Raw genomic sequence first — 14150 nt, forward strand, 5'->3', positions numbered from 1 at the left:
TTAGGCTATTAGCTCCAATGGAATTCAAATAAGTCTCTGGAACATAGTAACATAGTTTGAGGTTGAAAAAAAAAGACAAGACTAATTTTAGCTGTGGTGAATGTTTAGCCGTAAACTAAAAAAACTCCTTTTGTTTTTTATTACTATAGTGCATGATTTACCCACCATAACCTTGTATATTCTTATCCATTAGGAATTTATCTAGCACATTCTTAAAAGTAATGACCGAGTCCGCGATTACTTCTCTCTCAGGCCGGGAATTCCAAATACGTAATGTCCTTACTGTGAAGAAACCTTTCCGTCTGTGTGTGAAAGCTCCTCTAACCTAAGCGGGTGTCCACGTGTCCTTTTTGATCTTACAAAAAACAAATCCCCCGTTAGCTCTGTGTATTGACCCTTATATAATTGCAAATGTTAATCATGTCCCCTATTAACCTCCTTTTTACCATTGTAAACATGCCTAGCCTAGCAAGCCTTTACTCTTATTCTAGTGTCTCCATCCCCTTAATCAATTTGGTCGCTTGTCCCTGAAACTTTTCTAGTTCCAGGATATCCTTTTTAGTGTACGGTGCCCATAATTGTGCACAGTAATAGAGATGTGGCCTCACTAGTGATTTATGTAATGGGAGTATAACACTCTCATCCCTTTACATCTTATTACAGAACTCCAAGAGAACAGGATATCGTAATTAAATTCTAGTGTTCCACTGCTGAGCACCGTAAAATCAGTTATTTTAGAAGGCCAAATTCTTAATTTTCCAGTGAGTACAACTACACATTTAACAAAGTGATGTTATTGAAAAGGTTTATTTTAATTAGCAACCTACCTATTTTTTGTTTTGTTTTATTCTAGCAGTACCAGAGATTGCTGAAGGCCAATTGTAAACATCATATTAGTAGAAGCAAAACAAATGAAAGAAAAAGGCACATACAGACTATGTACTTTTATATTAACACTACTACCTTTTGATATACCTACCTTCTATTAAGCTTGAGAAATGGATAGGTTTATTATTAAAATAAGAAAAGAAACTGACAAAGGGAAGTCTAATGAAAGTGCTAATAATAGCACAATCGCCTCGGAACCTGAAGTTACAAACTTACAGAAAGATAATGCTTGCACCAGTCATAGCGCATGTAGTTCTGACCAGCAACAAATCGCAGTCACATCAGAATCCGAAGTTCCATACTTACAGGAAGATAATGCTGACATCGGTTGTGCGGAATGTAGTTCTGACCAACCACAAACTGCAGTCACCTCAGAATCTGAAGTTCCACACTTACAGGAAGATAATGCTGACATCCTTAATAGTGCATGTTGTTCAACTTCTGACCAACAACAAACCTCTTTGCCTCTCAGTTCAAGTCCATGTAGTTCTTATTCAAAGCCTGCAAATACTCGATCTGATGACCCAGTCTGTGATATTCCAAAAAACAGATTGGAACGTCAGTTACGAATATCTAGAGGGCCCTTTCAGCCCAAAATGAGCACATATCCTAGAAATAAAATAGGATCTAAAGTAAGAAGTTTTCATTCTGAATGGTATGAAAAGTACAGATGGTTAGAATACAGCCCATCAACGGATGCAGCATTTTGTTTTTACTGCCGTTTCTTCACCGGTAATGATGCAGCAAGCAAAGGGCATACTGATTCGGCATTTACTACTAAAGGATTCAAGAACTGGAATAAGGCTAATGAACGTTTCAAAAACCATCAACTGTCTAAATCTCATGTGTTTAGTCATACATCTTGGACTTCTTTTAATGAAGGGAAACCTATTGATGTATTGTTAGATGAAGGCAAGCAGACCTACCTGTCTAAACAGGAAGAATTAAGATGTCGTAACCGAAGTGTAATGGAGCGACTGATTGATATAGTTCTGTGTTTGGCAAAAGGTGGAAGGCCATTTAGGGGTCACAATGAAAAATGTGATAGTCTTGAAAGAGGGTTATTTCTTAATCTGGTAGATATGCTTCAAAAATATGATCCTGTCATGGCAAAACATGCAAAAGAATCTCCTCGAAATGCTTCTTATCTAAGCAATCGCATCCAAAATGGTATAATTGTGGCCATACACAATGTTGTATTACAAAACATTGTGTCTTCACTACATGGAAAAGTGCTTTCAATAATTGCTGATGACACCACTGACTGTGGACACCATGAACAGATGTCCGTTGTTGTGCGGTATTTTGACAATCACAAACATAGTCCAGTTGAAATTTTTTTGTCTGTTCAGAGACTTTTCAAAGTTGATGCACAGTCTATTTTTAACCAATTGAATGAAGGCCCTCATTCCGAGTCGTTCGCTCGTTATTTTTCATCGCATCGCAGTGAAAATCCGCTTAGTACGCATGCGCAATATTCGCACTGCGACTGCGCCAAGTAATTGTACAATGAAGATAGTATTTTTACTCACGGCTTTTTCTTCGCTCCGGCGATCGTAGTGTGATTGACAGGAAATGGGTGTTACTGGGCGGAAACACTGCATTTTAGGGGCGTGTGGATGAAAACGCTACCATTTCCGGAAAAAACGCAGGAGTGGCTGGAGAAACGGGGGAGTGTCTGGGCGAACGCTGGGTGTGTTTGTGACGTCAAACCAGGAACGACAAGCACTGAACTGATCGCAGATGCCGAGTAAGTGTGGAGCTACTCTGAAACTGCTAAGTAGTTTGTAATCGCAATATTGCGAATACATCGTTCGCAATTTTAAGAAGCTAAGATTCACTCCCAGTAGGCGACGGCTTAGCGTGTGTAACTCTGCTAAAATCGCCTTGCGACCGATCAACTCGGAATGAGGGCCGAAGTCCTTGACAATCTTAAAATAGAGTGGTCATCAGTATTAGCGGTCTGTTTTGATGGCGCATCTACGATGTCTGGATGTACAGCAGGTGTTCAAATGAAATGTAAAGAAAGAAATAGTAATATACTCTATGTGCACTGCTATGCACATTGTTTGAATCTCGTTCTAGTAGATGCATGCACTTCAAGTAAACAGAACAGAACAGAACAGTTTTTGATTTTTTTGGCATTGTTCAGACTCTTTATAACTTCATGGAGGGCAGTTCAGTTCGACATGCAAGAATGGAGAAAATTTCCCAAGATGTAGGATCCCAGTTGAAGACTTTAAAATCACTGTCTAATACAAGATGGGCTTGTAGAGCAGAAGCTGTGGCTGCTGTAAAACAAAACTATTCCATCATTTTACAAGCCTTAGATGAGATTGTTCAAGAGACCCGTCTTCCAGACATTAAAATAAAAGCCAGAGGTCTTATCTGTGAACTTAAGTCATTTGACTTCATCTTTGGACTTCACATGATGCATCCTATTCTCCAAATGGTGGTTAAAGTGAGTAAGGCTCTTCAAGACCCAGAACTCAACTTACTTACAGCAATGACAGGAGTGAAAAGCTTGCGGAACACATTAGCTACTATGAGGAATGACGCAGAACATTTTCAGTCAATTTACCAAGAATCTGTGACAGCATGTTTAGAGAAAGATATACCAATACCTTCAGTTAAGAAGAGAAAAATATCCAGTCGTTTGGATAACACAGTTGAAACCCAGCATCACTTCAACACAAAAGAGGAACAGGAGAGAATTACTTCCTTTTATCCACTCCTTGACTCCATGATAGCTGGCATTGACCAAAGATTTGAACAGGAAACTTGTGTAGTAATAACTGCAATGGGAAATTTGTTACAATTAAAAATTGACAAGGACGACCTTAAAATTATTGCCAATAAATGTAAAATTTCCACAGATGAATTGGAAGCAGAAGTAAAGTTGCTTCAGGGCTATGATACATGTGCTTCTAAAGATTGCACTACAAACACAAGACCGTGGCTTGATTGGCTAAAGATATCGCATCGGTTTTCCATGTTCCCGGCCTTCTATAAAGCTATTCAACACTTTGCTGTCATACCGGTTACTAGCTGTTCATGTGAGAGGGCATTTTCAAAGCTAGGACATGTAAAAAACAAGTTAAGAAGTACAATGTCCCAACAGCGCCTCGATTCACTCATGTTGTTGTACATTGAGCAAGAATTGTCTCTCTCCGTAAATTACAATGATGTTATTGAGGAATTTAAATCATTGACGGCTGGTGAGAGACGTCTTCTTCTTTAAAACAAGGAACAATAAAAATCAAGACAAAAGGACCTAAATAATTACAGTGGTTCTCAACTGAACTGCAATCCTTAAGTTTGTATGTTAAAAATCAGCGAAGTCTACTTCACAGACTTCAGCTTTATTATTCAGTTTGTTATTTGAACAAAGTTTTAAAAAGTTCCCGAGATGAAGATGCAGTGTAAACCAAAGTGTAAACATCTGTTACAGTAGAAGAGAGCAGGAGCTGGCTACAGTGCAAGGTTATGGGTAAGTAGATTGGGAATATTGTGTGGGACATGATATTTGAATGGTTGGGTTTAATTATAAGAAGTGGATTGATGACTTTAAGGTAATACTTGACTTATACCAAGATTGGTTCTACCGCTCACTGTAATGTAATATGCTGGGCACACCTATGCTAGCAGTGCACAGCACACAGCAGCGTGCCTGAGAACAAAGTGAAACTGTGCAGTCACCGAGTAATTTAGACTGTGCAAAAATGGGCAAAAGGTTGTCAAACGGTGTCAGATGCATTTGTCCTGCCTTGCACTTTTGTAAGCATTGCATGTTAGTGGTTTGTAAATGAGCATTATTGTTTTAAGGTGTTATGTAACGCAATTGCCCGTTATTACATTGTTTGTTTTTATGCCATGAAAGGCTTATTCCATGGAGCGGTTTACGTAAACAAATGAGATCTTGAAAGGCATTAAGTTGCTGAAGTTGTATGCCTAGGAGAGTATATTCTGCACCAGTGTGGAGGAAACTAAGATGAAGGAACTGACCAGTCTGAAGACATCCGCACTGCACACTTCCCTCTCCGGTGAGTTGTGGTTTATTTATGCTGATTCTGATGCCCTGCACCTGTGAGTGCTCTTTAATACATTCTGTTGGTATAATGGCATATTTCATTGAGATTTTGGGTGCTAATATCACACCTAAATCGATTATTGATAACTGGGCCCCTTTAACTCCAGCATCCAAATCCAGCTACTCTTCCATACTATCTGCTCCTGCTTATATGTCTATGACCTCTCCAATCTCCATTACCAATTCTAACAGGCCTAATTGCCTACAACTTGCCCTCTATCTTGACTGTAAACGCCCACACTAGGGGCTCTTGTATCCTGTCTCACATCGGACCCTTCTCAGTCAACATCCTCTGTAGTTGATATTTTAATATGTGATTCATTTCCTGGTATGATTTGTTACTAACTGACACAACAGAGTTTTCTGGTGCATTATAACTAAACAATAATGAGGATGATAAGGAAATTAAAGAAACTATTCATAACTAAAATTAAGTAAAACATTCTAATATTGATTTTATTTTTTTCAGGGAGCAAGCACATTATTTTTTTTAGTTAATTATTCTTCACTTTCTTTCTCAAGGTGTTCTGAAGCTGAACAAATTATTCACAAGTAACCAGATCTGGGATGACACCATGAGGAATGGAGATTCCCCCTGCTTGTTAGATGCCTGCAAGAAACATCCTGGAATTGTATGTGTCATAATAGATTTATATTACACACATCGTACTTTAAAGTGTTTTGTCTGTGCTTGTGTTTAAATATTTAGTTCTGCAGGTTTCAAAGTACTAATTATAGAAGTCACAGACACTTATTTCACACTATTTTCAAAAACCTAAGTTGTCCTAAATGAAAAGTCATCTGTTATAATCTGGCACCTGTGATGATAATGGTAAGAATTAAAAGTGGGCGATGAAGAAACAACCGGCCTGCCCTGTGTTTATTCATACTGTCTAACAATTGAATTCTAATTTCTGTATTGTAGTTACTGTAGGAGTAAGAATTGCATGTAAGTCTGCTGTAACACCAAGCAGATGTAGCGTTTCTATTACACCTCACAGATGCTTACCCTGCCTTGCACCACAATGGATTGCTGAATTTTTATTCTTAATGTAAGGGCCATTTTAATGAAACTAATTTTGCAGAACACCTACAAAATGTCTATTTCCTAGAGCAGAGATTTCTAAACCACCAACTCCCACCTTCCCAGCTCTTTTAAAGTGATTTACAATACAGGCAATATAATATATCTGCTGTAATGTAGGGGGCAATGGACAGATGTCAGCGAGGTCCCAGGCTTACAGTTTGTTAGGTTTAATAAACCTCTGCCAGCCCTCACTCTACACTCTATTCAAATTCCTTGTATTATTTAGTTTGCTTTGTCTGCTAATATATGGTGCTGGCACGCCCAGTAGGCGGGGTTAGGCACGCCCAGTAGGCGGGTCTAGGCACGCCACTCCAGTCGTGCACCCCCTAATAAAATGTGCTGCGCACGCCTATGAAGATAACAGCATATTTCTGCCCAGTTTCGAACTGGGGACCTTTTGTGTTTTAGGCGAATGTGATAACCACTACAATACAGAAACTGACTTTTGAAGATCTCATCACTATGGAGTCGGGAAGTACCATTGGCAAACCGTTTTCTTAGAAAAAAAATTCTAAACTTATTTTTCTATTTTCTAATAATTTCTATGCTATTTTTTCCACTTTGCATTTTAAAAGGACACATTCACTTATTAATAGTTCTGATCATTGTATTTAATAAAAAAATCTATTTTTAATGTATTTCTGACCAATTTTGAAGGGGAACCTTATGCATATTGGCTAAATGTGAATAATACTACACTACAGGTACTTTATGAATGCAACACCATCCAATATGCATGGTAGAAGGGAAATTGACTTTTGATATTCTGCAATATGATTTTTTGCTTGCTTTTTCATTAAGCAATGCAACAGTATATAGTTATCAAAATATAAATTATTGAATTCAAAGTGTTTAGGTAACAAAATATGTTTCTGCCAATTTCGAACTGGGGACCTTTCACGTGTGAGGCAAACATGAAATCACTACACTACAGATACTACATGAAAAATTTGCGACCATCATCCAATAAAAAATGATCTTTGGCATTCAGTATGGCATGCTAAAATAAACTTTTTATCTGATTGTATTTTTATTGAGCATTTTACCCAAAAATTCATTGTTTTAAAATTCTAAAGCTAAAAGATTGTTTCTGCCCAGTTTCAAACTGGGGACCTTTCGCGTGTTAGGCAAACGTGATAACCGCTACACTACAGAAACTGACTCTCGTGGATCCCATCACTGTCTAGTCTGGAAGTACAAATGACACATGCTTTTCTTAGAAATATAATTTTTTCTAAACTTTTTTTCCTATTTTCTAATAATTTTGACGCTATTTTTCCACTTTGCTTTTCAAGAAGACACATTCACTTATTATCAATTCTGATCATTGTATTTTCTAAAAAAATATTTTTTTAATGTATTTCTGACCAATTTTGAAGGGGGACCTTATGCATATTGGGTAAATGTGAATAACTCTACACTACAGGTACTTCATGAATGCAACACCATCCAATATGCATGGTAGAAGGGAAATTGACTTTTGATATTCTGCAATATGATTATTGCTTGCTTTTTCATTGAGCAATGCAACAGTAGATAGTTATCAAAATATAAATTATTGAATTCAAAGTGTTTAGGTAACAAAATATGTTTCTGCCCAGTTTCGAACTGGGGACCTTTCGCGTGTGAGGCGAACGTGATAACCACTACACTACAGAAACTACATGGAAACAGCATCTCCCGCCATCCAATAAAAAATGATCTTTGACATACATTATGGCATTCTGAAATAAACTTTTTATATGATTGCATTTTTATTTGGCATTTCAACCAAAAATCCCTTGTTTTAAAATTCTAAAGATAACAGCATATTTCTGCCCAGTTTCGAACTGGGGACCTTTTGTGTTTTAGGCGAATGTGATAACCACTACAATACAGAAACTGACTTTTGAAGATCTCATCACTATGGAGTCGGGAAGTACCATTGGCAAACCGTTTTCTTAGAAAAAAAATTCTAAACTTATTTTTCTATTTTCTAATAATTTCTATGCTATTTTTTCCACTTTGCATTTTAAGAGGACACATTCACTTATTAATAGTTCTGATCATTGTATTTAATAAAAAAATCTATTTTTAATGTATTTCTGACCAATTCTGAAGGGGAACCTTATGCATATTGGCTAAATGTGAATAATACTACACTACAGGTACTTTATGAATGCAACACCATCCAATATGCATGGTAGAAGGGAAATTGACTTTTGATATTCTGCAATATGATTTTTTGCTTGCTTTTTCATTAAGCAATGCAACAGTATATAGTTATCAAAATATAAATTATTGAATTCAAAGTGTTTAGGTAACAAAATATGTTTCTGCCAATTTCGAACTGGGGACCTTTCACGTGTGAGGCAAACATGAAATCACTACACTACAGATACTACATGAAAAATTTGCGACCATCATCCAATAAAAAATGATCTTTGGCATTCAGTATGGCATGCTAAAATAAACTTTTTATCTGATTGTATTTTTATTGAGCATTTTACCCAAAAATTCATTGTTTTAAAATTCTAAAGCTAAAAAATTGTTTCTGCCCAGTTTTGAACTAGGGACCTTTCGCATGTTAGGTGAATGTGATAACCACTACACTACAGAAACTGACTCTCGTGGATCCCATCACTATCTAGTCTGGAAGTACAAATGACACATGCTTTTCTTAGAAATATAATTTTTATAAACTTTTTTTCCTATTTTCTAATAATTTTGACGCTATTTTTCCACTTTGCTTTTCAAGAGGACACATTCACTTATTATCAATTCTGATCATTGTATTTTCTAAAAAAAATCTTTTTTTAATGTATTTCTGACCAATTTTGATGGGGGACCTTATGCATATTGGGTAAATGTGAATAACTCTACATTACAGGTACTTCATGAATGCAACACCATCCAATATGCATGATAGAAGGGAAATTGACTTTTGATATTCTGCAATATGATTTTTGCTTGCTTTTTCATTGAGCAATGCAACAGTAGATAGTTATCAAAATATAAATTATTGAATTCAAAGTGTTTAGGTAACAAAATATGTTTCTGCCCAGTTTCGAACTGGGGACCTTTCGCGTGTGAGGCGAACGTGATAACCACTACACTACAGAAACTACATGGAAACGGCATCTCCCGCCATACAATAAAAAATGATCTTTGACATACATTATGGCATTCTGAAATAAACTTTTTATATGATTGCATTTTTATTTGGCATTTCAACCAAAAATCCCTTGTTTTAAAATTCTAAAGATAACAGCATATTTCTGCCCAGTTTCGAACTGGGGACCTTTTGTGTTTTAGGCGAATGTGATAACCACTACAATACAGAAACTGACTTTTGAAGATCTCATCACTATGGAGTCGGGAAGTACCATTGGCAAACCGTTTTCTTAGAAAAAAAAATTCTAAACTTATTTTTCTATTTTCTAATAATTTCTATGCTATTTTTTCCACTTTGCATTTCAAGAGGACACATTCACTTATTAATAGTTCTGATCATTGTATTTAATAAAAAAATCTATTTTTAATGTATTTCTGACCAATTTTGAAGGGGAACCTTATGCATATTGGCTAAATGTGAATACTACTACACTACAGGTACTTTATGAATGCAACACCATCCAATATGCATGGTAGAAGGGAAATTGACTTTTGATATTCTGCAATATGATTTTTTGCTTGCTTTTTCATTAAGCAATGCAACAGTATATAGTTATCAAAATATAAATTATTGAATTCAAAGTGTTTAGGTAACAAAATATGTTTCTGCCAATTTCGAACTGGGGACCTTTCACGTGTGAGGCAAACATGAAATCACTACACTACAGATACTACATGAAAAATTTGCGACCATCATCCAATAAAAAATGATCTTTGGCATTCAGTATGGCATGCTAAAATAAACTTTTTATCTGATTGTATTTTTATTGAGCATTTTACCCAAAAATTCATTGTTTTAAAATTCTAAAGCTAAAAGATTTTTTCTGCCCAGTTTCGAACTGGGGACCTTTCGCGTGTTAGGCGAACGTGATAACCACTACACTACAGAAACTGACTCTCGTGGATCCCATCACTATCTAGTCTGGAAGTACAAATGACACATGCTTTTCTTAGAAATATAATTTTTCTAAACTTTTTATCCTATTTTCTAATAATTTTGACGCTATTTTTCCACTTTGCTTTTCAAGAGGACACATTCACTTATTATCAATTCTGATCATTGTATTTTCTAAAAAAAATCTTTTTTTAATGTATTTCTGACCAATTTTGACGGGGGACCTTATGCATATTGGGTAAATGTGAATAACTCTACATTACAGGTACTTCATGAATGCAACACCATCCAATATGCATGATAGAAGGGAAATTGACTTTTGATATTCTGCAATATGATTTTTGCTTGCTTTTTCATTGAGCAATGCAACAGTAGATAGTTATCAAAATATAAATTATTGAATTCAAAGTGTTTAGGTAACAAAATATGTTTCTGCCCAGTTTCGAACTGGGGACCTTTCGCGTGTGAGGCGAACGTGATAACCACTACACTACAGAAACTACATGGAAACAGCATCTCCCGCCATCCAATAAAAAATGATCTTTGACATACATTATGGCATTCTGAAATAAACTTTTTATATGATTGCATTTTTATTTGGCATTTCAACCAAAAATCCCTTGTTTTAAAATTCTAAAGATAACAGCATATTTCTGCCCAGTTTCGAACTGGGGACCTTTTGTGTTTTAGGCGAATGTGATAACCACTACAATACAGAAACTGACTTTTGAAGATCTCATCACTATGGAGTCGGGAAGTACCATTGGCAAACCGTTTTCTTAGAAAAAAAATTCTAAACTTATTTTTCTATTTTCTAATAATTTCTATGCTATTTTTTCCACTTTGCATTTTAAGAGGACACATTCACTTATTAATAGTTCTGATCATTGTATTTAATAAAAAAAATCTATTTTTAATGTATTTCTGACCAATTCTGAAGGGGAACCTTATGCATATTGGCTAAATGTGAATAATACTACACTACAGGTACTTTATGAATGCAACACCATCCAATATGCATGGTAGAAGGGAAATTGACTTTTGATATTCTGCAATATGATTTTTTGCTTGCTTTTTCATTAAGCAATGCAACAGTATATAGTTATCAAAATATAAATTATTGAATTCAAAGTGTTTAGGTAACAAAATATGTTTCTGCCAATTTCGAACTGGGGACCTTTCACGTGTGAGGCAAACATGAAATCACTACACTACAGATACTACATGAAAAATTTGCGACCATCATCCAATAAAAAATGATCTTTGGCATTCAGTATGGCATGCTAAAATAAACTTTTTATCTGATTGTATTTTTATAGAGCATTTTACCCAAAAATTCATTGTTTTAAAATTCTAAAGCTAAAAAATTGTTTCTGCCCAGTTTCGAACTAAGGACCTTTCGCATGTTAGGTGAATGTGATAACCACTACACTACAGAAACTGACTCTCGTGGATCCCATCACTATCTAGTCTGGAAGTACAAATGACACATGCTTTTCTTAGAAATATAATTTTTCTAAACTTTTTTTCCTATTTTCTAATAATTTTGACGCTATTTTTCCACTTTGCTTTTCAAGAGGACACATTCACTTATTATCAATTCTGATCATTGTATTTTCTAAAAAAAATCTTTTTTTAATGTATTTCTGACCAATTTTGACGGGGGACCTTATGCATATTGGGTAAATGTGAATAACTCTACATTACAGGTACTTCATGAATGCAACACCATCCAATATGCATGATAGAAGGGAAATTGACTTTTGATATTCTGCAATATGATTTTTGCTTGCTTTTTCATTGAGCAATGCAACAGTAGATAGTTATCAAAATATAAATTATTGAATTCAAAGTGTTTAGGTAACAAAATATGTTTCTGCCCAGTTTCGAACTGGGGACCTTTTGCGTGTGAGGCGAACGTGATAACCACTACACTATAGAAACTACATGGAAACAGCATCTCCCGCCATCCAATAAAAAATTATCTTTGACATACATTATGGCATTCTGAAATAAACTTTTTATATGATTGCATTTTTATTTGGCATTTCAACCAAAAATCCCTTGTTTTAAAATTCTAAAGATAACAGCATATTTCTGCCCAGTTTCGAACTGGGGACCTTTTGTGTTTTAGGCGAATGTGATAACCACTACAATACAGAAACTGACTTTTGAAGATCTCATCACTATGGAGTCGGGAAGTACCATTGGCAAACCGTTTTCTTAGAAAAAAAATTTCTAAACTTATTTTTCTATTTTCTAATTATTTCTATGCTATTTTTTCCACTTTGCATTTCAAGAGGACACATTCACTTATTAATAGTTCTGATCATTGTATTTAATAAAAAAATCTATTTTTAATGTATTTCTGACCAATTTTGAAGGGGAACCTTATGCATATTGGCTAAATGTGAATAATACTACACTACAGGTACTTTATGAATGCAACACCATCCAATATGCATGGTAGAAGGGAAATTGACTTTTGATATTCTGCAATATGATTTTTTGCTTGCTTTTTCATTAAGCAATGCAACAGTATATAGTTATCAAAATATAAATTATTGAATTCAAAGTGTTTAGGTAACAAAATATGTTTCTGCCAATTTCGAACTGGGGACCTTTCACGTGTGAGGCAAACATGACATCACTACACTACAGATACTACATGAAAAATTTGCGACCATCATCCAATAAAAAATGATCTTTGGCATTCAGTATGGCATGCTAAAATAAACTTTTTATCTGATTGTATTTTTATTGAGCATTTTACCCAAAAATTCATTGTTTTAAAATTCTAAAGCTAAAAAATTGTTTCTGCCCAGTTTCGAACTAGGGACCTTTCGCATGTTAGGTGAATGTGATAACCACTACACTACAGAAACTGACTCTCGTGGATCCCATCACTATCTAGTCTGGAAGTACAAATGACACATGCTTTTCTTAGAAATATAATTTTTTCTAAACTTTTTTTCCTATTTTCTAATAATTTTGACGCTATTTTTCCACTTTGCATTTCAAGAGGACACATTTACTTATTATCAATTCTGATCATTGTATTTACTAAAAAAATCTTTTTTTTAATGTATTTCTGACCAATTTTGAAGGGGGACCTTATGCATATTGGGTAAATGTGAATAACTCTACACTACAGGTACTTCATGAATGCAACACCATCCAATATGCATGTTAGAAGGGAAATTGACTTTTGATATTCTGCAATATGATTTTTGCTTGCTTTTTCATTGAGCAATGCAACAGTAGATAGTTATCAAAATATAAATTATTGAATTCAAAGTGTTTAGGTAACAAAATATGTTTCTGCCCAGTTTCGAACTGGGGACCTTTCGCGTGTGAGGCGAACGTGATAACCACTACACTACAGAAACTACATGGAAACAGCATCTCCCGCCATCCAATAAAAAATGATCTTTGACATACATTATGGCATTCTGAAATAAACTTTTTATATGATTGCATTTTTATTTGGCATTTCAACCAAAAATCCCTTGTTTTAAAATTCTAAAGATAACAGCATATTTCTGCCCAGTTTCGAACTGGGGACCTTTTGTGTTTTAGGCGAATGTGATAACCACTACAATACAGAAACTGACTTTTGAAGATCTCATCACTATGGAGTCGGGAAGTACCATTGGCAAACCGTTTTCTTAGAAAAAAAATTTCTAAACTTATTTTTCTATTTTCTAATAATTTCTATGCTATTTTTTCCACTTTGCATTTCAAGAGGACACATTCACTTATTAATAGTTCTGATCATTGTATTTAATAAAAAAATCTATTTTTAATGTATTTCTGACCAATTTTGAAGGGGAACCTTATGCATATTGGCTAAATGTGAATACTACTACACTACAGGTACTTTATGAATGCAACACCATCCAATATGCATGGTAGAAGGGAAATTGACTTTTGATATTCTGCAATATGATTTTTTGCTTGCTTTTTCATTAAGCAATGCAACAGTATATAGTTATCAAAATATAAATTATTGAATTCAAAGTGTTTAGGTAACAAAA

At 35.0% G+C, this 14150-nt stretch overlaps 10 non-coding genes across 10 annotated transcripts; all 10 read right to left on the minus strand.

Moving 5' to 3' along the window:
• Positions 1–7150: 7150 nt before the first annotated feature.
• TRNAV-AAC (transfer RNA valine (anticodon AAC)) lies at positions 7151–7223 on the minus strand. Its single transcript has one exon. It is a non-coding gene; the product is annotated as a tRNA-Val (tRNA).
• A 430-nt stretch (positions 7224–7653) lies between these two features.
• Positions 7654–7726, minus strand: TRNAV-CAC (transfer RNA valine (anticodon CAC)). Its single transcript has one exon. It is a non-coding gene; the product is annotated as a tRNA-Val (tRNA).
• Positions 7727–8593: 867 nt separating this feature from the next.
• TRNAV-AAC (transfer RNA valine (anticodon AAC)) lies at positions 8594–8666 on the minus strand. The gene has a single exon. It is a non-coding gene; the product is annotated as a tRNA-Val (tRNA).
• A 430-nt stretch (positions 8667–9096) lies between these two features.
• TRNAV-CAC (transfer RNA valine (anticodon CAC)) lies at positions 9097–9169 on the minus strand. Its single transcript has one exon. It is a non-coding gene; the product is annotated as a tRNA-Val (tRNA).
• Positions 9170–10037: 868 nt separating this feature from the next.
• On the minus strand, positions 10038–10110 carry TRNAV-AAC (transfer RNA valine (anticodon AAC)). Its single transcript has one exon. It is a non-coding gene; the product is annotated as a tRNA-Val (tRNA).
• A 430-nt stretch (positions 10111–10540) lies between these two features.
• TRNAV-CAC (transfer RNA valine (anticodon CAC)) lies at positions 10541–10613 on the minus strand. The gene has a single exon. It is a non-coding gene; the product is annotated as a tRNA-Val (tRNA).
• Positions 10614–11481: 868 nt separating this feature from the next.
• Positions 11482–11554, minus strand: TRNAV-AAC (transfer RNA valine (anticodon AAC)). Its single transcript has one exon. It is a non-coding gene; the product is annotated as a tRNA-Val (tRNA).
• A 430-nt stretch (positions 11555–11984) lies between these two features.
• On the minus strand, positions 11985–12057 carry TRNAV-CAC (transfer RNA valine (anticodon CAC)). The gene has a single exon. It is a non-coding gene; the product is annotated as a tRNA-Val (tRNA).
• Positions 12058–12925: 868 nt separating this feature from the next.
• TRNAV-AAC (transfer RNA valine (anticodon AAC)) lies at positions 12926–12998 on the minus strand. Its single transcript has one exon. It is a non-coding gene; the product is annotated as a tRNA-Val (tRNA).
• Positions 12999–13429: 431 nt separating this feature from the next.
• TRNAV-CAC (transfer RNA valine (anticodon CAC)) lies at positions 13430–13502 on the minus strand. The gene has a single exon. It is a non-coding gene; the product is annotated as a tRNA-Val (tRNA).
• Between the last annotated feature and the right edge of the window lie 648 nt (positions 13503–14150).

Source organism: Pseudophryne corroboree, chromosome 4, assembly GCF_028390025.1.
Source record: "Pseudophryne corroboree isolate aPseCor3 chromosome 4, aPseCor3.hap2, whole genome shotgun sequence".
Taxonomy (NCBI): Eukaryota; Metazoa; Chordata; class Amphibia; order Anura; family Myobatrachidae; genus Pseudophryne; species Pseudophryne corroboree.